The sequence below is a fragment of the Oryzias latipes genome, chromosome 5 (assembly GCF_002234675.1).
Source record: "Oryzias latipes chromosome 5, ASM223467v1".
Classification (NCBI taxonomy): domain Eukaryota; kingdom Metazoa; phylum Chordata; class Actinopteri; order Beloniformes; family Adrianichthyidae; genus Oryzias; species Oryzias latipes.
Window position 1 is genome coordinate 23,912,692 of NC_019863.2, and position 27,829 is coordinate 23,940,520.

Sequence of the window (27,829 nt, forward strand, 5' to 3'; positions counted from 1 at the left end):
AAAATTGGGCATGTGTGTGCGTGTTTGTGTTTGCAGGCCATTCCTGTTTCTGAAGGGGAATGAAGTGTTCAGACCATTAGCAGCCGTGCTGAATCACTCTTAATGAATGCTATCAGCCGCTAATGAAAAGTATTGTTCTTGAGCAGCAGTAAATCAAAAGGAGCTTTAAGCGCACGCTCGCTGCACTCACATGCACTTCATCAATGTGCTCCCTGATGGGAATTCGACACCGTGGAGAAATCAAAGTCTCATTCTGACCACGGCCTCGGCTCAATACCAGCTCTGGAATTGACCGGCGTTGGCAGAGGGGTGTGGAATCTGATGGGGGCAGCTGAACTGAATTATCCTTCATTAATAATGGTGATTCAGTATGAAATAATGTGGCACACCAGACCTTCTCTACAACCCCATCCCCCCAGGCCAAAGGTAGGAGTTTTTCTTGCTCGCTGCTGAGTATACTCGTTTTCCGCCTGAATTTTCTGAAACAAAACTTGCATCCAAGCTCAGATAGCCTGCAGCAGCTGCTACAGCGGTGGCACGTAACTTGTTCAGAGTTATGGAGGACTCTGAAGGTGAAAAAGTTTCCACTGGCTATTCCTTTAACCTTTGACTAACACTGAAGGCCGCAGGATATCTGCAGAATTCGAAATGCACACTTTTTGTTTTAAAAAGGTAATACTTTCGATTTCTGAGCTTAAGAATTTCTCTGACTATGCCTCTATTAATTTTTGACGGCCTAAAACTATTGATCAAATGTGCTCTGGAGTAAAGACAGGGGAAATGAAGACAGTCAATAGTACCGCTCCTAAATTATAGAAAATATTCTTAGACCCGCAGCATTTCGAAGTGCCACGAAACGAAGGCCGGTGTTTACCCCAAGGTGCCTGCAGGGAAACAGCTTACAAATGTGTGAGTCAACAAAGCACAAGCCAAAACCCAATGAATTCATCCAAAAGATAGATTTATATTATGCACGTGTTGACAAATAAACCTTAAGGTGATTTGTTTTCATCCACTGTACCTCATAAAAGATTGGTGGTTTGAGATTAAAGACTGGCTTCTGATTTCCAAGAAAGCGTCATGTGTTTGTAATTCGAGTTGATGGGTTGTGCCCCCTTGTGTAGAAATGTGCAAATACACTTCATTACTAAAAAAAACACTCAAGAAATCGAAACTGACTTTCTGTTTATTTATTGAGAGTAAAATATTTAGATGCTAGGAGGATAGGTACAGGGAAAACTTTTATTTATGTGAATTACTGATAAATTTCAATGACACTATCACTAATTTCTTCTTTTGAATTTTTCCTTCTTTGTTTTACGGAAAAGCCTAGTTTTACTGCCGTTTCTGTGAAGTTCGCAACTGCACATCTCTCCACTTCCCATATTTTATCCCTGTATTTTATTTTTGTTTACGTGCTAAGAAATGCTGACTCATTTCTCAACTTCTTCAGCAGATGTTTTGGTGGTTTTGTGATTGTCTTTACAGCTTTATAGGTGGTTACCATTTGAGGTTTTAGTTCTGCAAGAAATTTTATTGAGAGGGTAACGTCTTTCCGTCTATTGAATTCTCAGTTTAAAATTAAATAACAACAAATAATTAATACAAACCATTGGTTGCACTTCAGTTTTTTTAATAGTTAAGTTGAGCCTAAACCAGACCCACATGATTTCTTTCTTTTGCTTTATTTTTGCTTTTATGAAATTGTCTATCCTCTATACAAAGTGTCAAGACAGGGAATTGAATCTAAATTGGTGCCTAATAAACAATATTTACTGAAGAATTATTTGTGATTCATCTAAACAGATTCTTTACCAACTAAAAAGTTCAAGATTTTAGTTTTTGTATCTTACGTACAAAAAAGCATTTGGTTAACATTAATTTCATTTTTAAATGAATATGAAAACAAATTAAATTGCCATAGATAGATAGATAGATAGATAGATAGATAGATAGATAGATAGATAGATAGATAGATAGATAGATAGATAGATAGATAGATAGATAGATAGATAGATAGATAGATAGATAGATAGATAGATAGATAGATAGATAGATAGATAGATAGATAGATAGATAGATAGATAGATAGATAGATTTATGTATCACCTCATGTGATTCATCTAGCTGACAGCACCTAAATGGATTTTTTTTCCTGCAGAAAGTCCAAGATTTGAGTTATTTCTCCTGGCCGTTGGAGTTTGACAGGATTGCCAGGTGCAGCTTTAGCTGCGACTTATAAATAAATCCCACTCTACTTGATTTCATCTCCCCCGAGGCATGGACCTCAACTCTTAAGTGAGAATTGGTTTTTCTATTACAGACAGGTTGCGGGGTGGCGAGTGATCGACACAGGTGGGGGGCTGGTAATGAACATGGTGCAGAACTTAGGTTGGCACAGCAGGCACCAATATAATAAGCCCTCCACCCTTATTTTTCATTTAGACACGGGGGGAGAGTTTGGTATTTACCAGTGGCAGTTGTGCTTTTCAATCACACGCTTATGTGGACACCTTGTTAAACACTGAGACAGGTATAATCAGACGGATTTGGTGTGTTGTCGTGGTGTATTTGTGTGGGTTGGGTGTGAGTGGGTGCGTTTAACAGGTAACCGCACTCCAATCAGTAATATTTATGTGCATTGTGAGACTTGCCGTTTGATGCCCGTTGACTGGCACAAATTAGCAATCAGGCGAGGTTGGTATAGAGAAGAGCCTCTTCTTATGAGGATCCTGACTCCAATTGGCCCCGCTCTTTGCTTTCCCATTGTCTCCTCTCTCTCCTCCCCATCACCGGAGCCATTTTAACTTGACCCTGACAGGTGCTCCTGACAAAACCTATTACAGTCTCAATTACGCCATATATCTCTCTCCAACACCTCCTAGGCCCGTTTTTATCTCCTCTCGCAGCATGCCTTTTTCCCAGTTCCCTCTTCTGATGCTTTGTGACTGCTAGGAGATCCAGCATCTGTGCTTCCCATCTGACTCTATTACTAGTCTATTAGTGTTTTGCCTCTCAGACATCCTAATTAGCCGTGGAGCGGCCATCACTCTTCTCTTTATTGGGAAAAACACAACAGATGTGGGTAAAGGGGAAAAAGGTAAGGTGGGAAATCGTCAAGAGGCTTAACTGACTTCTATAAATCTCCTAAAAATAGGGAGTAAAGTAGTAAAAAAGTAACTTCTAAGGTACTGACCTATCAAAAACCCATTTTTCCATAATTTCTTTGTAAAATTAACCTTCAATTGAGCCTAGTTTTCATGACTGCAATGTCAGTATTTGAAAGATAAAGTATAAATTTACATTAATATCATCCATGAATCCACACAGGATTAGCTTTGGGATAAAAAAAAAAGGATCATAAATCAATGTTTTTTTTTATTTCAAGTCCTAAAATCAACCAACATGAAAGGCTCACCTCTTCTATCCGTCAAGGGTAGACCCTGGAAAGGTCACCAGTCATGAGCGGTCTGTCAGGGGAAATGTTTACGGTTTGAGATAGTTGGGAGTAGTGACATTTGGTTGGTGCCAAATTGTAGCACAGTCTAAATTTAGCTGACATCTTTGGGCAGGATTGACACACTTGGCATTTAGTGCCTCAAAGCAACATTTAGTTACATTTTAAGACATTTTTCTCCTTGATTTTTCGTATGGTTGTAGGGTTTATCACCCATGAGCCAACCTCTTTCACTGACCGTGCAGTTAAGCACTTTACCTGAACACTGTCCAGGTGTTTAAAGCACAACTGCATCTTTTGGATAAATATAATTTACTTGCATTGCGTGCTGGAATTCTATCCGTAAAGTCGCTCCATTGGAAGAGTGTTTCTGACAGGGAATGTTTTTGAAAATCCACCTCCAGTGGCTAAGCACCAACTATTCTGTTGACTGCCAATGACAACAGAAAGACAAACCAGTTAATAAAGAACAACAATCAGAAAATATTTGGGCTTTGAGTTGAGGTGCTGAAACTTTTCTTCAGATGTTAAGATAAAGTTTTGGGCCAGACCAGAAACAAGCAAAAAGTTGGTGATCAAAAACCCACTCTGATGAAAAACACCTTTTTTTGTGTGTGTTTAATATGTTCTTGAGCCATTTTTCTGATGATGGAGGACATATATTAGGAAAATTAAGCTCAAATTGCAGTGAAACCAGCAGAATAATTCCAAACATTGGGGGCTTATGAATTACCACATTTTGGGGGGCTTAAAGCTTTATGAATGTGTTCATTACACAGTCAGTTCAGGCTGGAACAATATGATGAAGACTTTAGATTTGATTAAAAAAAGACATCATTGATTAATTTTTCAAACGGGCTTTTTTTTTCCAGCATTTCCTCTTTACTGTCTAAGTTTCTAAGTGGAAAGGTGTCCAAAAGGAATTTCTGCTTTTATATTTAAAGTCAGATTCAGCTGCTCTGTGGATATCTGTTAAAATATGAGTGAATTCTTAAAACCTCTGGTATTTTTGACACTCATTTCTGTATTTGGTTGTTACAAATCAAGAATCTTCAGTGTCCCTGACCTACTTTTTTTTTCTTAACAGGTCCTCGCGTCTTCTGCATCCCTGTTTGTGTCGGCCCCTCCTATACCGTCAGGTGTTTTGCAGTAGAGGCGTCAGAGAAGCGCCGAAAGGTGCGACAGATGAGTCTCCGGCCGTCTGCAGCAGCCTCCGCTTCGCTGGTTCTTCCCTTTTTTTCTGACCCAAATCTAATGCGACAGGACTCATTTTTCGCGCTCGCCCCCCTCTTATACCCACCTCCCTCTACCCCCCCATTGGTGCTATCGTAAGAGTCGTGCACCGTCCTTCTATTTTTAGCTGTTTGTCCTTGACTTGCATTGCCTGAAAATTGCCATGATCCATAAAGGATTGGGTTATAAAAAAAATAAATAACACACTGCTGCCAAGTAACATTTCCCTGCAGCTCTACCCCCCACCCCTACCCGACAATAAATCCTTTCACCAAAAAACAAATCATTTTTTGTCTTTTGCTATTACTGCTGCCAATATTCCTCCTATTAGGAGGGTTAAATGAAGGGAGCGGTGATGAAGGCAGATCATGCTGCTCTCTTTACGCCGCATCCCTCACTCCCCCCACCCAACCTTCAGAAAGTTATCTACTGTAGCCAATTAGCATGACTATTCTGTCTAGCATAACACCCCCTCCCACCCCCATCTGCATTTTCAGCCCTCGCACTCATTCTCATCTCCTGGCTTCCTCCTCCAACCCCTCCCCTCATTCTCTGCTTCTCATTAGAGCTGCATCGTAACACTGAATCATAATAGGTGCCGTGCTCTGTGAAATGGCTTTAGCTTTGTTTCACTGCATCGCCTGTGCGTGCGTGTAAACACACCGTCTTTTCAGACACGCACTGGCGCACACCATCCGGTCGTCCATAAATCTGAAGCAAAGCAGCATTTTGCGCATTTTAGGAAGTTGCTGATATTCCGAAGAATAGAGTTTATCTGTAAGGCCATGTCCAACCAAGGAGAGTTTGATATAAAAGGTGGTGGTGTTGGTGGTGTAAGACAGACAGAGATCCACAGAGGCACATTCTGAATGTAAAAAATGTGTGAGGGGATTATCGCTGAGTGCCAGGCGGCGCTTTTGGGGCTTTGTCTCCGTGACACCGTGACGTTGGCTTTGTTTCCCTGACAGCAGACGTGTGTGAGTCTGTTTGTCATTGTGCATGTTTGTGTGTGACGTCCAGGCATCTGTTTCCTGCTGGAAAAGGTTAATTACATCTCCACCGCCTGACTGGACGTGCCGCGCATAATCACGCCCGCAAATGAGACTTTGTCTTCGTGGTCGGACGCTGAAGGTAACCCCAAACCACGCTGGCCTTGGCTCTAGCAGTCTGCAGTTATGACCATAGATGGAACAGGTGACAGCTGAAGGGGGGGCGCTATCAGTAATCTATTCGTAATTACCTGCCTGCCGATTAACAAGACGGAGATGCCACAGCATCAGAGGACAAGGTGCTCTCCGATTCCTCATTCTGACCCTTGACTCCCATCTTCACACTCCAGCTAAGCTGCTGATTGGACAGCTGCTTGGCTTTAGATGGAGCCCAGCGCAGCGTGAAAATCTGTGATGGGCTCCAGCGCTCTGTGGGCGACTCTGGAAATTACTCCGCGCCTTCTCACTCGGCTTAAGTTTTCTCTAAGTTGATCTGACATGAGCAGGTAGGTGTGGATGCGGTGCGGCTCGGTTCCAGCTCAGCCTCCAACAGGGGCTTGCAATACAGGTGTGTGTGTGTGTGTGGGGGGGGGGGGGGGTTCTGAGGAGTGTGACTGAACCAAACAAGAGTCTCTTCACCACTTTGTGCAGCTATTGAGAGTTTTTGTAAACGTACAAAATAAATAATTTTCTCTAAATCCCAGTAGAAAATCGATGCTCTGATTCAGAACGGTGTCTCTTAAACCTCGATTGTCTCATTTATGTACACAAAAAAGTGAAAAACTACTTTTAAAAACACAGACTGAGCTGCGCAGATCCAGACAGAGATCCTGTCACACCTCTGTTTCCTCATCCCGCCGTTGCTCTTCTTCCTCGCCCTCCCTTTCTTCCACACGCTCCCTTCGTTTCTGCCTTCGTTTGCAGCAGAAGCCGTTCAGGCCACAGAAGCAGGCGCAGGTGAACGGCATGGTCTACCTGACGCACGGCATCTATTCAGACCTGCAAGAGAAACCCAAGAAAGGAGAAGTAAAGCTTAACTCCATCAGGAGCTCACACACTTTGTTCCTGGAAACTCTGTGGAATCAAAGATGAAAACAGAATTAGGACATTGTTTTTCCTCTGTTGCAGGCAGAGGAAGAACTGAAGGAGTTTTATTTGTTCTTTTAGAGAAGTCCTTTGTATTTTTAGTTTCTTAAAGTACAGAAAAGAAACTTTCAAAAACAATGTAGCTAGAAATTAAAAACTAACTGGAGCAACAATGAAGGTTCGTCATTTAAATTTCCGTCCGTCAAATTGAAAAATGTTAGCTCTCCTTGTCCTTTTTCATGTGTGATTGTCACTCTTTAAAGATTCCAAAGATGGCAGTAATCTGGCCTAAAAATTTAGAGATTATTATTTTGAGTGGAGTTAAAAGTCTGGATTATTCCTTTTATTGTGGTTATATGTTATAACTTTCAAAAATGTTTATGGAAAATGTCAGTCCCGTCTGGAGTCACAGTGACACAGAAAAGGAACATCAGAGCAACAGTCAAACATGGTGGTAGCAGTGTAATGGTATGGGGTTGCTTTTCAGCTTCAGACTTCTTTTTTTTATTTTGCTGGCCAGTTATATTTTCAAGTAATTATCGTCATTATCGAATGACATTCATTAAAGAAGCATTACAATTTTTAAAAATGCAATCTAATACAAATTAGACTATATTATTGAAGTAAAAATTACTTTTATTTATCTTGTATTGAACTTTTCTAATTTTATTTTTTTTGCTTCAATTTGGGTAACTTTGTCTACAATAGGGAAAAATAGCAAATTGAGATCCAAAAAAGTAAAATTAAGCTAAGAAACGGGATAAAATCTGTTTGATGATCAAAATTGACCGAAATTTGTTGTTGAAAGTTAAATTTAAAAACATAGATGCACATTTTTCTTTCATTTGTTTTATTAATTTAGTTTTTGATCATAATGACACATTGTGTAAGAATTCAGAAGGTAATAGTTGGGCTAGCAAAGGTCAGGTGTTCACATTTGTTCCACAGACCTAAACGCTCTTGTTGTATATCCTTTCATCACAAAGAAAGAAACTTTTGCAATCAAGAAAATTACAATGGCTGTCGATAAAAGTGCCTCTTTTTGCTGTTTTCAGCACAAACTGCACACTTCGATCCCCACCTTTGCCCCCCCCCCCCATCCACACTCACAGTCTGAAAGTCTGTTGAACTCCCTGCGTTAACAGTTTTTGAAAAGGCGGCCAGGAGCCAATCAGAAGAGAGCCCTGAGATTAGGAGACGTGAGGTGAAACTGAGAGTTTCATTTAATCGCAACCTGAGTCAGCAGCAGCAGTAGTAGCGGCGGCAGCGGAGGCGGCGGGAAGTGACTGGTTAGAGCGTGGTGAGGGGGTAATTTATGTGGGAGAAAGTGGGTGACAAAAAGAAAAAAAAACAGACCAAACAAAGTGTCTGCAGTCATGAAGGGGTGGGATGGGGGGGGGTGTTTGTTTGTGTGTGGCTTTGGGGATTGATACTGTCTCATATGGGGGCAATTAGCTGAGCTGTGCTCTGAGCTGCCTGCGAGCTAAGACAAAACTGCCTCAGGCTCTTTTCTGTGTGTACGTGCACGTATAGACCGTGAGGTTTGGTTTCATCCCGGCTCTGCCATCCCATATATCCATCTAATCCTCGTCTGCAGATCTCCCACTCTGCACCCAATGGCTTTAGACCCTATGTGACATGCCAGAGAAAAATCACATAGGAATAGAAAGCCATAAGACACAGCAGTGAATCAGTCACACTGGTAGCAGGAGTAAACTTTTCTCCCCTCGTGGTGGTTTGTGTGCCTCTGTATGTGAGTGTGTGTCAGCCTCTTTAATACCCTCAGCCTTCCTGACAGCTAACAAGGCCCTGCAGAGGATTTACAACGGTGCAGAGACACCTTTCGTGTCTCTCGTGTATCCCTCTCCCGTGTTCTTCCATCTTTCCACCCTTCTCCGAGTCCCTCTGCTCCCCCACATCCCCTCCAAATCACCCAACTCTTGTTTTGATCATTGCACAATTTCTACGGGTTCCTAATGTTGACACAGATGAAAACATAGCTGGCAGGCCTCTGAATTATTAACTAAAGAAACCGGATGAGTCAGCGCTAACAGAGAGGGAGACCAAGGAGTCCCCATGTGTCTCCTGTGTGGGCCCCCCACCCATCTAGAAAACCTTTATTTATAAGTAGAACTAAAATCATGTGATCAGGGATTCATTGAAATGTGTGAAAAGGCAAATTAAATCTAAGTTTTCAACTTTTAACCCCGTAAAGACCACTACATCATACACAGAAAATTCAAAGTTTTTGGACTTATCAACAATTTTGCATTCTTTCAATACAGAAAGTAGTCATTTAAAGAAATGAATAACAATAGATGAGTTATATTCACTATCGAATTTTAAAAATGAGCAAAACCTTTTTGGCCAAAAGTGTTTTTGAGGTTTCACAGAGGCAGCCTTTCTGCTGCCCCTAGTGGATTAATGATGAACTACAGGACAGAAAACATGGACCAAGTAATTCCAATGGGTTTATAAGGAAAGTCTTGATCATGCTAATGAGATAGGGGTCTCAAAAATGTGTGTATCAAATATGATTTGAATAATATATAAGGGTTTAAGTCAGAGATGTCCAAATCCATGCCTCAGGGGCCGGCGTCCTACACGTTTTCCAAACAAACTGCCATTGAATCTCCTCTTTTGGCTAAACACATGTGGATTTTTACTTTATTTTGCAGGTTTTCAAAGCTGATCATATGTAAATGCAAGTAGCGTTTGCATTGAAAGCTTTATTGAGCTTTGTTTTACAATGTGCACTTTTTTTGGCCTGTTTTGCATATCATCAAGCATTAATTGGCTTTTAGGCATTTGGTTTTATCTACAACATTTAGCTGTAGCTGATAATTATTAAGTTGTATCGCTGCATTTTGAAAGAACACTGTGTTCTTCGTGTGTTTCTGAGTGTTTCTGAAAGAGACTGCAAACTGAAAAGAGACCGACAACAGGATGAGCACTGCGCCGCAATCAGCAAAGTGACCTGCTGAGCTACTGCAGCTAATGACTAGCTGCTAGCTTGTTATGAAGTAATGATCAAAAGCCCATGCAGCGTGTTTGCAGGTTTTCTTTTTCTAGAATTAGCTTCACTGAATAATGTTTGCTTGTTGTCCATTAAATGACATGTTTCTCCTCTATTTTCTAAAGTTAGCAGACAATTCCCTTTGTATAGGGAAGCCGTCATGCAGGACTACCATGATGCTCGGCAACTGCAATCCGATTTCATGACACTCCAAAAGCTTTACCCTTTGGTTATACTTTAGTTCCTGCATTTAAATTGTTTTGACTAATCGTTTACACAATTAATGAAAATCCAGCAGATTCTGAAGCGGCGAAGATCAGCCTCACGCTGATATGTAACACACTGCAGTAGTAAAATGTTTAAGGAACACATCTGCTGAAAGGATCTTGACCCACACAAAGGGAAAGCATCTCCCCTATCCTCAAAGCTCTTTATTGGCCCCCGGTTGTTTACCGCTTTCAATATAAAATATTAGTGCTGACTTTTAGGGCCCTTCATGGTCAAGCTCCTACATGTGTCTGTGATTTGATCGCCCCCTACAGACCATGTGAGGTCTATGGTTCAGAACTTGTTGATGGCTCCTTGCACACGGTTCCGGACCAAGGGAGACAGATCCTTTCAGGCTGTTGCTCCTAAACCCTGGATTGATCTCCTGGACTCTGTGAACTATTTTAAAAGTCTACTGAAAACTTTTTTTCTTTTGCAAAGCATTTCAACTGAAACCGTTTTTATTTGGGCTTAGGTTGATTGTTGTACGTGGTGCATGTTTTTGCCTTTTATGTTTTTATATTTTTTAACTTGTGAAGCACCTTGGGACTTCTGTCCTGTGAAAGGTGCTGTATAAATAATATGTGCTTACTTACCTAATTAGTTACATTGTCACAGTATAATTTATCTTAGGGTAACCCTTTAACACAAGTAATATCGTTAGCTGCACTTGAGTAACACACACTGTTTGAGCTACCCTAACTGTTTGACCATTTATGCGCCATTAGTGTTCCAAAACGACGCAAAGCCACTTTTTTCTGGGTAAAAATGAGCTGATCTATGTTGATCGCGTAAATGGTCAAAAAAATTTTATTCAGGTGCCGCTAATGATATTTACAGGGTTAACTTAAGAGAAATTTTGTTTGATTTACTGACAACTTGTGGAGGAAGTTTTGCATTGCAATCAAGTGATAATAAAATGGACAACAAAAATGTATAGTTATATTAATAATTCAAGGTGGAATCCCTTAAAGAAACTGTGAATGCCTGAAAATGGTGTGTGTGTCTGTGCATCCGTACACTCAATGTGTCTTTCCTCTCGAATTTTGAGAACAAAGAGCCGCTTTGGCGGTTTAGAGGGGAGCCCATCCTTTTCAAAAGGCTGCTGCAGCAACAGACGTGGGAATAGAAAAGTCAGAGGGCTGGAGAGACATGCAGAGATAAAAAGAAATGAGAGATAAAGGCAACGTGGTTTGAGAATAAAGCAAGACGGGCAGTCGGAGAATTTGAAGCAGCTTGGATTAATGTCAAAGTCAGCCATCCTTGTTTTAATCCATATTTTTCAGCCTCATCCCAGCCAATCCCCACTTTTCCTATATGCTCATGTGCATTGGCGTGTGCTCCTAAGCTGATTTGTGTCTTATCGAGATTCGGTGTGGAAACAGACAATGCGGTTTATTTGTGATCGTCTTGTTTGTCCGACAAGATAAGCGCTCACACGCCGACGTGCGGGCGGGCGTGCGTGAACGAACCAAGCAAAGATAAGCCGAGTGTTGTGTCTTTGACTTAGAGTGACACAATCCATATTCTGATCCCAGGCGGTCAACAGCCCCTAGACTTGCAGTAATCTGCACGCACTGTAAATACAGCGTATGTACGACCTCTACTTGTGATGGGAAATCCTCCAGAGAGAGAAAAGGGTTTCCAGAAAAGCTCACACTCGGTCCTCTTTACCTGCTCGGACTGCTGGAAGAACAGAAGCTTTTCCTTTTCAATGCCTCGAATATCTGAATCCCAAAGCACTCTCTTTCAAGTACAGATTTTTAAGGTCATTATATTTGTGGGGTGTACACTTCAGAGGATGCTTTCAGAACTCACCCAGACTTCTTCTTAAAAGCAGAAATGCTCCCGAAAGAAGAAAAAGCCTACAGATTCCGTTTTTACTTACGTTGTGTGCCCGTTTCTTTCGGTCTTTGAGAGACGCCCCCGTTTTTTTTTTAAATTCTCCGAGCAAAAAATGCTGCATCTAAACGAGCACTAAAACCTGTGTGGTGAATGGTTGGTGTCTGCTCAAAGATTGTACCTGTATTTGTTGCATTCCTGCCCCCCCTCAATCGCAATTCATTATCCCCTCCTCCTCCTCATATCTATTCTCCCTGTTCTTCGCTTCCTTGTCCAGGACAGAATGCTCTCTATGAAGTTCTCAGGTAAACCACCCCCCTCCAAACCCAGATAAGCAGGAAGGAGCAGGGAGTAGAGTTTCTGCTGCTCCACAGATGCTGAAGGCACCAAAAAACAGGAAGCTTCCTATAGAAAGAGGAACGATAAGCTCGCGCTGAAGGTAAAGGGAGCTATATGGAAGATTGAATGACAGCCCGTCAGGCTTCCATATTGGAGTCGGTGTGTGTTTGTTGCACCGTGCGCCGTCTCAGTGTGCCCTCGCAGATAAGTGTCTCCCAGGCCGGCACACAAAGAGCCCATTGACTTTTTAAACACACAAGAGCTTTTTCTCTCCTCCACAGGCCACTGCTTTGTGCTTTGACCCCCCCCCCCCCCCCCCCCTTTCAAAAGCTCACATATCTGTACATTCCCCACAACACACACCACCTTCACCGCCACACTAACAACCACTCCAACATCCCCAATCCACCTGCGCCGAGTGCTGCTGGGCTTCCATTTGAAAGTTTTTCTTTATATACAAAACACAAGCATGGAGCAGATTTATAATCAAAAGTATCGACCGCCACTTGTTGACTGCCTTCACCTTTGCCTTCCCGTTTGTCAGCTCACTGTAATCCACAGGTTTGAAGCCAACTCTAACGTTCCAAAAGCTAAAACAGAGGTCAGTTAAGCTTTGAGCCCAGTTTTTTTCCATGCACTAATAAATAAGTGTGTGGATTTGTGCAACTGCATTTGTCTATTTAACATGGCAACCATTTTTTTTCCGCACTCATCGGTGTTGTTGGGACAGTCATATTCCGGTGCTGCTTACTAGGGGCTGCTTGAAAGCTTAAAGAGTACCTGGAGCCAGGTCATATCATTAGGTAACCGCATGTTACACAAACAAGTCAGTTCCTATTTAACCCAATGTAGAACATATACAGTAGTCCCTCGCTATATTGTGGCTTTGCAGTATCGCTGGTTTGATTTATTTTAATTGCTGTTTTTGAAACAGTACACTGTCCTCTGTGTCCTTTGGCTGTAGACCTTGTCAATCAATCTTCTCTGTACCGTGTCTCCTATGTAGAATGCGTTCAGCGTGCCACATTCACATAAATCTTATGCTACATTCACATCACCCAGGGCAACGCACAATCCAGTAACCACTTTTAATGAAAAGTCTACGTAAACGCGTATATGCGCATTTGGGACTTTCGTTTTTACATGTCCCAATGCAAGTTTTAAAGTCTGTTTTCAGGGTCTACATACAAAATGCACGGCCAGTAATAGTGGTCGAAAGTCAAACCAGGTTGAACTTTGACCAATCAGGGCCTCAGGTTTTGGTAGGGACACTGGAACTAAAGTGATGGGTTGCGTTCTTTTTAAACACCAACTGCTTGAAAATTGATCATGGAGGAGAAAAAAGAATAATTGCATTTTGTGCCCGGACAGAATTCTATGACACCAAGACTTTCATAGGACGGTGAAAGAAAGAGCCTGGAGCAAGATTTGCACAGCTTTGACATTTCAAACCAAGAATCTTCCAACTGTGAGTCTTCTTTCTCTTTCGGCTTTTCTTATCAGGGGTCGCTACAGCGAATCAACCTCTCCCTTGAGGATGAGTTGCATGGTTAACTTGGCAATGTTTTACACTGGATGCCCTTCCTGACGCAACCCTCTCAATGGATCTGGGCTTGGGACCGGCACAGAAGTAGAGAAGGGAATAGAGAGCAGCCCGGATTTGAACCCTGGTTTCACGGACGGAAGGTGCCGCAAACCTGCATGAGCTAAACCGGCTCCTGATCTTCCAACTGTGAGTACAGGTATTAAAACCATATGCTAAAAACGTGTTAAAGATCCTACGTTGTGCGCATTCTTGAACGTGCACCGCATGAGCGGTGTGTACTATTGAGAAATAAACAGCTACAACTTAGTTGTGTGGTGGTCTGTAAAAACTTTTAAAAAAAAACATTCAGACCACCATCATGCCATTGTCTCCATGTTCTAACTACCATTAACTACCATAGAGGGTTTTAAAAAATAAGATACACAGAGAAAAAGTGGTGCCAAGGTGCTATTGAGTCTTCGGCAGAGCTCATGACCAACATGTGTTGACAAATTTTCCACCTTTATGAAAGTCCTTCAACTTGTTTAATCTGGACATCTTTCTAACACGTGTTCTTCCTCTGTGCCAGTTATTTCTTATATTAATTTAGATCAAGGTAAGAAAAAGGTTTGATCTTCCTTCTCTGTAGTCTGCATTTTACTGCTGACCTACTTCTTCAAAATCTTCTCCGAAAGGTTTATGCTGCCAAGAATTTACATCATAACAAATGAACACGAGTGACGAAAGTACCAAAAGAAATCAAATATTCCAAAAAAGAGGAAAGAAAATGTTACTTTTATTTCAACCAATAAAAAGCCTATATAATTTTTAAAGCATTTCAGAGTAAACTATATCTATCTGTATGGTAATCTATTACTTTTGGCACACTAAAGAAAGATTTTTTTTATGAGTTATTTTCGCACCTCATTTTCCTTCCAGAAAATGGCAGCACAGACTCAAAATATATAAAAACTTAAGAACCTTTGCATGATTTAGGCTCTTTAAAGCCAAACAAAACATTGATGGTTTTGGTCCATACTAAACTCACTCTGATCATCTTTTGATCTACTTAAGGAGTGTTTGCAGTCTTTTAATTATAATTAGGTCATTTTTAACCAAAACTGGGAAAAGAAACGTATGACATCACTTCTGCAGAACAGCCATTAGAATTTTGTGGGACCACCACCACTTCCTGTCATCCATCTGTTTACATGCTCTCCTAGCTTACAGCCCCCAACAACCTCAACCTTACATTACCAGTGCAACAAAAATGGCGAGCAATATTGGAGCTATACAGCCGTACAGTTTCGAGCGAGCAAATGCCATCAAAGACGTACATATTTGTAGTGGTCTACAAGTGGATGCATCAGAATGGAGCGGAGCAGGGAGATTATGGATCGTCCAGCGTATTTTCTATGTAGCTAGTCCACTTTTTTTTCTCCACACAGCTTTTTGTTTAAATCTGCTCTTGATTGACACTGAATTGAATAAAAAACTACTCAGAAATGCAATTTTGAGCTATTTTTCTGTATATTTGTCCTCCATCATCAGAACAATGTCACAAGAACACACCATTTTCATAAGAGTGGGTCTTTAAACAAAATAAATCCCAGAATTAGACCATTTTAACATCTAGTGCTGAGATTATAATGGAAAGAGCTCATAGTCACCAACAATCGTTAGGTACTCGTGTCATCCCTCCGTGGAGCAGCACTAACTAAAGAGAGGCTCAGGGGGGTTTCCGAAGTCTGCTGGAAGAACATTCAGCGAAAGCTCCACGTTCCCAGAGGAGACGGAGGCTTAACCAGCCCTTGGTACAGAGCAGAGAGATTAAGAGGTCTCAGCTGCTCTACAGCTGTCTGCTGGACCGCTGAGCCTCTCTGTAAAGTTCTGAACTCTGTACCAGAGCGTTTGTGCACAAGTTCTGCAGCCGAGAGATTTCACGGCTGAGCTGGCTAAACAGATTAGCTGAAACAGAGAGAAGAGAAAGGTAATGAGTAACCATCGACAAAAAAACATAAAGAGGGGCCAAATAAGGAAGAAAAATCTACAGATGAGGTGAAGAAATGTTGATGAGAAAGGAGATATCTTTATCTGTTGATGTACTTAGGATGTTACCTGAGCCCTTGGATGTTTAATTATTTTTCAACGGGGAGGGGGAAAAAAATTATGTGTGAAACATGCTGTGAGGGGGAGGCGCTGCAGGCGGCCTCAACCATGCGGCGCAGGCCAAAGAGTCTCTTCTCTTCTGTCAGCTCGTTGAACGTGCCAAAGAAAGACGGCATCATAGAAGTCAATATTAATCACCAAATCAGGTTATTTTGAGGAATTTAAACACCACTTCAGCTGGGATAATAATAGCAGTAAGGATAAAAATACTGACTTTAACAAAGACTTTTTACTTCTTTGTCCAACTAGCCAACTGAACATTTGGAGTTTATTTAGAAGCCTGATTTATTTTTACTTTTGGCTCCTGATTAAGTGTAGTTTTATATTTCTTTTATGGGCTAAATTTTAGATTCTTGCCTAAAAAAGGACACACCAATCTCTAATAAAGCGTATCTGTATAAAATGCTTCCAAATAAACATAAAACAACTAATTAAAGCAGAATCTATAGTAAAAAAAAGAGAAATTAATTTTCCTTTAATACAATAATTTTACACTTTTAAATTCCTTTTTTTTTGCGTCAATTAACATATTTACATATATTTACATAGACCTTTTGTTTGAAGCCTTTAATCATTTACTGTAACAGTAATGGTAAATGGAGAGATTTATTAGAGCTTTAAGAAAAATGACTTTTTGGAGCATTTGTACTGATTTTTCTCAGTTATTAAACCATAAATCTTCGGATTATCTTTGTCAGCCCCCCAACCCTTACCCCCCACCGCCCTTTGTGGTTAGATGTAATATCCGTGACAATTGTTTTGGGGTGACTTTTCTTCAATAAACGGCATCATTTTTTTCTTAAATTGACAGCAAAATTGCAATATTGTTGGTGGTTGTGTGTGTGTGAGTTGGGGGGGTATTGACATTTAATGGTGAGAATTCCTCCGCTGTACAGAGCATGCTCCAACAGCTTCCAGGCTCAGATAGAGGTTTGGTGAGCTCATGTTTTGGGCAAATTGATGATAAACGTGTAGCTGAAAAACTTTCCATTATGAAAACCAGTTTTACACTCGGACTCGTTAATCTGGTGAAGACCCATTACTTGATGGTTCAAACTTCAATGAATTTGTCTCATGCAGTTCAACCTTAACGTTTAGTATCAAAGTCATTTGATTTATGAAATTATCACAAAAAACATTATTTGGGTTAAAATCAATCCAGAAGATAAGAAGGTTTCAAGTTCTGTGACATGATTTGCATTAGTGGAAACCACATTTTTAACAGGAGCAAAGTTAAAGACCCACTCCGATCATCTGGCAAGTGTTGCCAGTGGTCTTTTTAAATTATGATTATGCCATTTTCACCAAAATTAGAAAAAAAGAAAAAAACCTGTGTTGTTTTCTAGGACATGGTTTCTGCAGAACAGAAAGAGTTCATTTGAAATTTAAGTTGTGGGCGGACTGTTGGCGCAAATCAACCCCGACCCGCTTCCCCTTCCTGTTGCTGAGAGCTCACTGTTTAAAAGCAACAAAAATGGCAAACAATATTGGAGCCATCCAGCCGTCCAGTTTTGAGTCTGAAACCAGCTCAAACAAGGGTAACAAAGACGGATACATGGATCTGCTTGTTTATTAGTGAATGCATCAAAATCTCCGGAGCAGAGCAGGGAGCCTGTGGTCCACCAGAAGTATTTTCTACGTGACAAAGATGATATTTTTCAAACTGCATTTTATCAGCTGCTACTGACTCACAACGATTTTAATAAAGAAAATTTAGAAATGCGCTTTTGAGATTTATTTTCGTAATATATGCCTTCCATCGTCAGAAAAGTGCCACAAGAACATGTTAAAAACAGTAAAAACACCATTTTCATCGGAGTGGGTCTTTAAGGCCATCAGTGTTTGAAATTTGCTTCAATTTCTTGCACTCTAACTTTTCAGTCTCTATTTCTGAAAGCACTTGACTAACTTAGAATACCAGTTATTGATCTCATCCTTGTTATTAATTCAAAGGTCAATCAGTTCATTTGGATGGCTTTGGGTCTTTAAGTAGCAAAGTTAATGAGCTCTAGGTTTGTTGTGTTCTGGATGGAAGATCCCAAAGACCCACTGCAGACACAGAACATACTGTCCACTAAACCTGATATTTAACTTGCTCATTGGGAAAGAACAGGGTTTTATCCTTTCATCTCAGGAGGGACGAAAAGTCTGCAATAATCTTGTCAACTTGATCTTTCAATCCACTTAGTGATTCACTGAGCGTTCTACATTCCTCTGGCCTTTTATGAGAAGGAAACTGCAACAAAGGGGTTTGGGTTTGCTGTCAGGTCGGTTCTTCTTGGGGCTGAAGAGTTTTGGTATAAAGGTGGAGCTTAGGACTGGACTATTAACCATATAAAAGAACTGGACTGAGTGAGCCTGATGTCACTGATAGAAAATGATTTATTGAAAGTGAATTCAGTCCCCATGTTTTTGCGATTCAGACGTCGCCATGTCGGAGCCAGACGACGTCAGTAAGCAGCGATTAGTCTGAGTCAATCTGAGTCAACATTTCTATAGACAATCAGGAGTGAGCTTTTTGGGACGCCACACCCCTAAAAAAGTTAGCAGAGCAAGAATGGTTATTCTGACAAATACAATGACTGAGTAACAGCTGATTATGTCTCTACAGAATTCTATGGGATTTTGGCAATATGTCAAACATTCTTGAGACGACTTCAAGAAAAGTGTTTGTACTGCATAAATACTGTTCCAATGTTTCGATTTAGCTGCTGAACACACAACAATATATGCCCACTGCTACCATTTTTTTTACTCTTTATGATTAAGAAGTATTGCCTATACAGCAAAATTGTAGGCCCTTGTTTGAAGGAAATGTGTCTTATTTTGTGGTTTACAAAAAAAGTCTTAAGAAAGTTTTTCTATATAAAAATAATTCTAGTTTAGGAAAACATGTCTAAGTGAATAGAATTTATTTTCTAAAATAAGAGTACTTGGTAAGACCATTTTTCTTATTCCTTTGGCAGATTTTGTTTTGCTTATTTAAAGAAAATGACTCAAATTTTAAGAATTGCTGCAAAAACTCTTAAGTAATGACCTATAAGCTTCAAAACACGACGTTACGTTCACACTGGCCATGTGACGCACGTTCAAGAATGCACATTAAGCATATGGTGCTCACTTTGGACTGTCGCTACCTGATACTGGCGCATGTCTGCCACCTTCAGTTGGAAGAGGTTTGGTGCAAAATGTCGTAGTGGTGCTAAACTCGTGAATCTTGCTCCAGGCTTTTTCTTTCACAGCTCTATTCTGATGTATAAAAGACTTGGTGTCAAACCACAATTATTAATTTCTCCTCCATGATTGTCAAATGGTTTGCACTTTCGGGAATTGAAAGATCCACTCTTCATGTGTCACTACCAAATCCAAGTCCCAAAGTGGACCTGGTTTAACTTTCAACACCTGTTCAGTGGATGCATGTTTTGTACATAGGGCCTAAAAATGGTCTTAATGCGTGTTGCAGCGTGGAAACACAAGAGTTTTGAACGTGGAAGCCTGAAATGTACGTTTACATCGACTTTTCATTGGAAGTGGTCGCTCGAACGCACGTCGCCAAGGGCGGTGCGAACACAGCTTCATAGATCTAATGTTGGATGCAGTTCTTTAAATCTAATGAAAAACTTTTTCAAATGTTTAGAGCTAAACTCCAAAATACTGCAGAGAATGTCAGTGGTCTCCAAACCCTATGCCAGCACATCCCCAGGTGTCAATTGGTTCTAAGATTATGTCACAAATGTCTGTCTTTTTTATTGTAAATAGTTATTTTGTCAACACTTGTACATGTATGTTGGTCAGTCTTGAGCGTTTTGTACACAGAGGCCAAAAACAGTCATAGAATCTCGTCTAGCCATGCATCAATATATGAGCTTTGAACACAGATGCCCATACCCACATTTACGTAGAGGTTTATTGACGCCCATGGTTGAGGGTGGTACGAACGTAGCTTCAGTGTTTTGTTTTGTTCTAACCGAAAACATTCAAACAAATTCTAAAATAAAGATTGGGAGAAAAAAAACAGACGAAAGAACAGCAGAGTCAAAAAGATATGCAAGGACACCCTGCCCCAGATATCTGCAGCACACAATGCAGACATGGTGGCAGAAAAGAGGAAGAGGGGGGGGGGGGGGCAGAAGAAGAAAGAAGGAGGGATGAAAAGTCAGGCCAGGGAAGGATTATCCGGCACACATGTTTGTGCAGAGAGGAGTAATGGATGACGGCTTTGTTTTTTTCATGCCACGACGTTCATTATTTACCTTCCACATTTCCAACCAATCCTTCGTCATTAGAGTCAAAATGCTAATCGCGTAAACACACCCAGACCCACTCATTGATTGTAGCGCTGTAATGAGAATAATTCCAACTTTCTTCCTAATTTGTTTCAGGGTTTTCTTCCTCCTGAGAGACAGATGAAAGAAATTCCACACTGAAGGGGGGTGGGGGGAAGAAAACACATCATTTTTGGGATCCAAACACCCGAAAAGGCTTTGAATTCCTCCTCATCCCCTGTCTGCTTCACTCCAGCAAATCACTGATGAACGGATAATCAACAGGCCAGAGATACCAATTAGGCCATCAAGTGGCAGCAGAACAATCTTCAGCACTCCTCCACTTCCCAGAGGAGCGCTGGTGGGGGGAAAACAAAGTGGAAGTGGCAGCGGAGCACGGAGGAAGAGCTCGTACAGGAAGGACGGGGAGCGCAAGAAGAAAACTTTTCAAGAGGCCTAATCAGGGAATCCTCCCTCCCTGCACCGCGGCGTGCTTTAGCAGAGCAACTCGTCTCCCCTGTCGACGGCTTGACCTCCATGAGCCCATCCCGCTCCTCCGTCTCCCGCTGCCCCCCCACCGGCTGACCTGATTGGCTAATGGCGGCTCATTTATCTTGATGCAGCACCTGCAGTGTTGACAAGACATGAAGAGTGTGCGCTTCCGAGTGTATATGTCACGGCTGCTCCAGCAGCTTCATCTGCGCCGGAGCTCCTCCGAACACTCACCCATCTCTGGGGAATACCGGAGAGGAGAAGGAAGAGGGGAGGGGGCGATGATGAAGGAGGAAATGAGGGTACGAGGAAGAGAAAGGAGGAAAAAATAGATGCGAGAGAACCCAAAAGGAAGAAACAAACACTCACAGGAGAAGCCGGAAAACAAGGGGAGTTAAAATGAGAGGAACTGATGCATCTTTTTTTCCCCACTCGCTGCTAATGCTTCTTTAATTATCGCAGCTGAAATCAGTGGCCGAGTGTGACGGCTGTAACAGGGCCTGTAATGGGTGTAGCACTCAGCCACCGTTAATTATCCTGAAATGAGAAATAATGACAAAAAGTGACAAGGCGAGCAATCCCACAGACGCCGTTTTCACTTTAAACTGCATGACAAACTTAATTTTTTTCTCTTTGCTAAATCTTAAAATGTATAGAAGTTGCAGTGTGGCCTTTAGATCAAAGTACTTTACATCAGAATTATTCAAACATTTCAATCCAAATTTAAACTTAAATTTCAACAGTCCTATCTGATGTCAAAAAGCTATCAATTCAATTCAATTCAATTCAATTTTATTTATATAGCCCAAAATCACAACAACAGTCGTCTCGATGGGCTTCGAAGTAAAACATGAAATCAAAAGGATCACGAATACATCACTATCTGGTTGTGTCTGAATCACTATCTGGTTGTGTCTGAATGCCTCACTACTCACTATTAAGTACCAGGGGCGAAGCTATAGGGCTGCAAGGGGGCAATTACCCCGAGCAAAAAGCTTTGCCCCCCCATTTTCAAGTCAATATTAGTATCATTCTTGACAAAGATTAAGAAATGATTCATTCAAAATTCTTTAAACATTGCAAAAATAACAATTATAAAATTGTTAGAAATACATATTTTTTACCCTTTCATTTGTAATACCCTTCTGCTCTGGTGCCACCCCTCCAAAGTCTACTGCCCCCTACCTGCCACCCCATTTAAAATGTTGTAGCTTTGACCCTGTTTAGTACACAATACTGGGCGTTTAATAATAACAATAATAATAATAATAATTGATACTTTATTTATCCCACAATGGGGAAATTCTTCTCTACATTTTGACCCATCACTTGAGGGTAGTGGTGAGCTACGGACTGGCCTCACCCGGGGGGCAACAGCTGGCTGAGGAGAGCGGGGATCGATCGAAATGAACAATTCTGAAATTCAGTCCCAGTAGATTCATAAATAGTTTTCGTAAAATGTTCTAATTTAATAGGAGTATTTCGGCAAATGGGTGACGTCACACTTATACCATTAACCCTGTAAAACCAAGTACATAAAAAAATTCAATTTTTTTCGGAATTAACAGGTTTGTTGTTATTAACCGTTTGATGAATCTGCAATAAAAATGTAGCAATATTGCCTTTTTATGAGAATAGTTAGGATAAATTATGATAGGTTGGATACATTGGTAAGTTTTAGCCCACAAACATGTTAGTTTAAGATACGAAAATATTGACACGAGTGTGCGGGGGGGAGGGGGTACCTTATTAACCCACTATCTCAAATTTGATCAATACATTTTTAACATGGTGCAACTGTAATGAAAATAATTCATTATTAACCAATGTTACCTTCTTTCAATACAATAGGTAGTCATTTAAAAAAATAACAACAATAGAAGAGTTATTCTCACAAAATTAGCTAAACGTTTCCCGCTAGGTGTTTTTAAGATTTCATTCTGAAATAAGCAGGACAAGCTCTTCAACTGCCCCTAGTGGATTGATAGTGTATAAACACAAGTATAATGAATAGTTGCTAAAGATCATCTTTGATCTTTGATAATGGTCCACAAATGTATCTTCCACTGACAAAACAAAGTGTTATGGATGCTATGGTCTATTAAATAATCTTAGACGGCTATTTTAAATAAAATAAAAACTAAAAAACGTATTTATGAAGGGGGACTAATTTTAAACCGTCTCAAATTCTGGCTTTCTCTACTTCATTGTATTAAAATCTTGTTGATACTCATTACACAGTTGCTTCCGACCATTCAGGCATGAACAGCCATGAAACACCAAATGATATATGAATCTGGTAGCAATAAAACACCTGCATCATTTGGATAAGTTAAAAAAAAAAAGGAAATAGTTTGCTTCTCATGTTATTTCCCACCAGGTTTGCTGGTGTGAATATATTAGTGTAAAATTTGGTTTGGACTGAAAATTTTAGACTAAGAACCGTCCAAATAGTTAGCCGCATTCTGTGCTGTTCTCTTCTGTGTGAACTCTAAACACTTAACCCTTCAACATCGGAGTTGTCACCAGCGACGCCAAAAAAACACAATCTCTTTCCCCGTTTACACAATCAACGGGAATCAGCTGAGTCTGTTGTAGAGAGAAGCAATGCTTTTCTCTTTTCTCTGCTGCTTTTCCCTGCCTTAGAATATGTTGGAATTGTGTTGATTGCGTACACTGCCAAAACACTGGAGCTAAAGCTCTGGAGTTGAAGGGTTAGTCCCAAATTCAAACACTGTCAGCCATTTTGGACCTAACTAGCTATCGTAGCCTGGTTTAAAGGGAAATAAACATGTCACTGATCTTCTCCATTGTAGCTTTGCTGCTAGTATGCTGCAAGTTTGACAACAAAGACTACGCCTCCTTACCATCAGCAGATATTTTAACTATATTAGGACAATATTTAGTACAAAAACAAGTGCAACGCCATGTACACTTCCATAGCTGTTTTCTGGGCCCTCCCTCATGATTTAGCTGACCTGCACAAAGTGCGGTGATATTATGAACCAAGCTAAACTATAAAAAGAAGTCTGGAAATTGATCCAAATCCAAAGATTTGACCAACAGACATTCCTGGTGTGAATACGGTCTGACGTCCGAGTTCAGCAGTTTTAACATAACTCAAACTTAAATAGAGTTATTAATATGTTTGTAAAAATTCTTGAGGGTAAATAAAATGACAAGATAAAAACCTAAAGCTGGTGTCCGAATGCATTGCAGCAACCGAGCAATTGATGCAGATCGAGATTAGGTAGACTTCAATAAACTCCAAAGCCAATTTTAGCACATCTCACACCGCAAGGAACTTTTAAAGCTATTGCAAGTTCAAGAATGAACTTGAACGTGCTTTTAGCATATGGCGTTCACACTGGCCTGTTGCTACCCAATACAAGCGTGTGAACCCAGAGCTGAAAGAGGGTTGGTGTGAAATGTTGTAATCTTGCAAATCTTACTTCAGGCTTTGTCTTTCACAGATCTATTCCCATAAATGAAAGACTTCATTACGGCTAAACACAAAACGCAATTGTTAATTTCTCTTCCTCGGTTAATTTTTTCACCCCTGTGAATTGAAAGAACGCCATCCATACGTCACTACTAAATCCAAGTCCCTAATTGGTCAAAGTTTACCTGGTTAAACTTCTAACGTGCGTTCAATGGCTGCAGGTTTTGTACACGGAGTCTGAAAACTGACTTGCGTAGCGTTGCATGAGCGTGAGAGTTCGAAAGCGGAAGGATGGAATGTGTTTTGTTTTTCTTTTGTTGTAGGTCACAATTGTGCCACTAGGTGGCATAAATTCCTCTTAACTGGTGCGATGATAATGTGCTTGGGGAAAATGTTTAATGCGGATTGAACAGGGTCTAAACTTGGATTTTTGACTGTGTAACAGCCTGCTTATTGTGAGATTTTTCAGCTGTAAAGATAAAGCACCGCCTTTTGTTTATTCATTTATTTATTCATTATAACTTCTCTGAAGTATAAAAAGTTGTTTTAGATGCCCTGTGGTTCATATTTTACTCACCGGATCACCGACACGGCATTTTGTTTTTCAGTTTGATTACCACAATCACTTTGTAGGTCATGCCTTGCTAATACTTATCCTTCTCCACCTCGTTTTCCGCCTCCTCTTCCTGACAGCAGAGTGAGGAAGGTTTGCATGCAATATGTCTTCTTTTGTTCTTCGCTGCCGGCTCTTTTTCAAATAAAAGCAGAGAGAAAATGAAGAGCGAGAGGAGGAGTGGGTCGTGATGCCCGTTCTAATCGTAGGTAAGATATTAGAGGCTTCATCAGCCTTGGATAGCCATGACTTTCTCTGCGCCTTCTTATCTTCTATTTTCCCTCTCTAGCCAGGTGCTGCCTTCCAGCCTTCAGCACATTTCATCCCAAACCTACTTATCTCTCACATTCTTGTCACCAACTCGCAGTCTGACATATGAACACAGGCGCTCCCTCTGCCTGCTCCCCCTGCTGTCCTCTTTCTCTTTTCCCTCTGTCATCCCATCCTTTTGTCTCTCTAGGAAGGCTGGAGGCAGCTGGTGGGCTGGGACTTTACCTTCCTAGGATCCTACGATCCAGATATAGAGAGACAGGTGGGCTTAGGAACTTCATCTAGCAGACCTACGATTCATTTTGACCATTCGAATCATATCATAATTACTGGGTGATGATAAGACTCATAATCGATATTGGTTCATTCTGAACTATCCTAACATTGATTCAGGACATTTTTAGCCAAAAGTTTAAACCAGTGTGACTCAGGCATTTTCCAATATTAAAATAATCAATGTATTTTATTTTGAAACAATTTTATAATGGTATGGGTCGATTCGTTTACCAACATTCCTCAGGCAGATCGATCTGGTTGGATTGTAGGACTAGAAATCGATTAATCGATTGATTGTTACACTCTTATGGAATTCTCAATGTTTCTGCCCAAAATCTTCCTTCCAAAATTAAAGCAATCTTCCCAAACCCCTGATGTGTACAGGTGTTTTTTCATCTCAAACAATCAGAAACTCATTTCCAGATCTTTCCACCCCATTAGGAGATATGTAGCTTGTCTACATTGCTTTTAATTCCAGTGTTGTATTTGCATGCAATCTTTGAATTTTTCTTGTGTTTTGTAGCTGCTGGTTCCTGCAGGAGCGAGGGAGTTGTCTGAGTCGAGCTCTCTGTCCTGATTTAGAACGAGATCTATTTCTGTGCGCCCTCCAACCCCACCGGGGAAATGTTCAAATCTGCCGTGGAATCTAAGTGTGACGTGAAAAAACACAGAGGAGATGACTTGAACGCATAATGTAGGCTCGTGAGAATCCGCCGTTTGTGGCAGAGCTTGCCAGATAGCATCAGAAAGGATGGAAAAGGAAAAAGAAAGTGCCAAAGCAGGCTGTGAAGGCTGGCTGGGATCTCCAGGTCAGTCATTCATAACCAGAGCACGTACAGACTAAGCCCAGCTTTTGACACGTGCACGGATAAACATGCACTGTCGGTTTAAGTGTCTTATCTGAATGTCAGAACATACATTTCCCAAAACAAGTTTTATATTTAAAGATTTTAAGTAAATCTGAAGACAAACTCACCTGAGAGTGGGAAGTGGAGCTGCAGGGATGATCGGCTCATGAGCTTTCGTCCTCACATGCACACGGACACACACGCGCTCTGCAGCCAAGTGTGCGCGTGAGGACAATGAGACTGGACTGGATGGAGCGCAGCAGAAGGAGGAGGAGGGAGATGCGGTTGGGCGGGAAGGCGAGGAATAAGAGAGACAGGGAGAAATGTTAAAAGAGCAGCAGACAAATAAAAAATAAAAAACAGAAGTAGGGAAAGTGCGCAAAGTGAGGGTTTTCCTGGACTTTTTGTACACAGAAGCTCTGACAGGTGTCTTGTTCATTCATAGGAGACTCCATCCCACCTTTTTTCACACAGTTTTAATTTTTGCGCACTTAAATAAAGCTTATTTCTCAACATCTGTCAAAATCCAAATTTATTCTTAAGAATGTCTTTTATAAATAAATGACTGATGCACTGTTTAATTATTTAAGCCTGAAATACACCAATCTTTTCCAAACAAGATTTAGAAGCACAATATTGGAAAAGCAAAAATGCCCAAGAAGTTCTTCTTCAGAAACTATAAGAAAAATACCAGTTTTTTTGTTTGTTTTTTGGGATGCAAATGCAGAAAAAACGGAAGATTTGCTCAGCCCACATTTATAAATACATAAAATCATATTTGAAAAAAGACTCAAAATCAGTTATTTGTCCAAAATTAGACACTTGGAGCGCCTGCGTGCACACACTGGGGAATTAATTAGAACCAAAAAAGAAGATCTGGATGGAACAGAAAGTCTCATCTTTGCCTGAGTCTGAAAAAAAAGGCTTGAAAATTAGTCACAAAAAATCCCGCACAGAGCCTGTGGACTTGGAAGCGAGAGAAAGCTGGAGAGAAAAGAGATGAAGAAAGAGAAAATGCCAAAAGGGACAGAGGAACTGAAGTTGTTATAAGAGAGAAGATTGGCAAGAGCGCGTGACATGTTTTTTTTTCTTCCGTACCCTCTCGAGGCAATCCCGAGTTCTCGGTTGTATTAATCTTCTATCCCCTTCTCCTCCGCTGTTTCTCCTTCTCCCTCCTTCTGCCCTCGTTCCGCCGTCCGGGATATTCCATCAAGGAAGGGTCTGGCCCGTGGTGGATGAGGCAGATCGCTGTGCGCTCCGCTCCCTCTCTGCTCCTCTTTGACTCCGCTTCTGCTGTCTCTTTTCACGTGTCGACAGGATCTTTCTTTCTGTCTTTCTTTCTTTCTTTCTTTCTTTCTTTCTTTCTGTCTTTCTTTCTTCTCGGCGGCAGTGACACACCGCGCGTAAAGGGGGGTGGGGGGTGGATGAGGACACGGAGGAGTGGTGAGGAGGAAAGCCATGAGTTTGAACAAATAAAAAGGAGAAAGCTGGAGGATGGAGAGGTGGAGGTAGATGGAGCGCCAGGCGGGGAATGACAGGAGGAGGCAGGTGGAATGGGTAGTGACACATCGGCGGAGGTGTGCGCGCGCGCGTGTGTCAGAGCTCTCCAACACCGACACACCACCAACCAGGAGGAGGAGGAGGAGGAAGAGAAGGAGGAGGGACAGATGGATGCATAGATAGCGGGTGGATGGAGGGAG

The 27,829-nt window shown here is 41.1% G+C and overlaps 1 long non-coding RNA gene and 1 other non-coding gene across 2 annotated transcripts; both read right to left on the reverse strand.

The window, feature by feature from the left end:
• Positions 1–2,007: 2,007 nt before the first annotated feature.
• Positions 2,008–27,829, reverse strand: LOC110015154. Its single transcript, XR_002290276.2, has 3 exons — positions 27,228–27,829; positions 26,258–26,374; positions 2,008–6,678 (listed from the first exon to the last, which is right to left on the reverse strand). It is a non-coding gene; the product is annotated as an uncharacterized LOC110015154 (long non-coding RNA).
• On the reverse strand, positions 8,360–8,464 carry mir135a-1 (microRNA 135a-1). Its single transcript, NR_107092.1, has one exon. It is a non-coding gene; the product is annotated as a microRNA 135a-1 (primary transcript).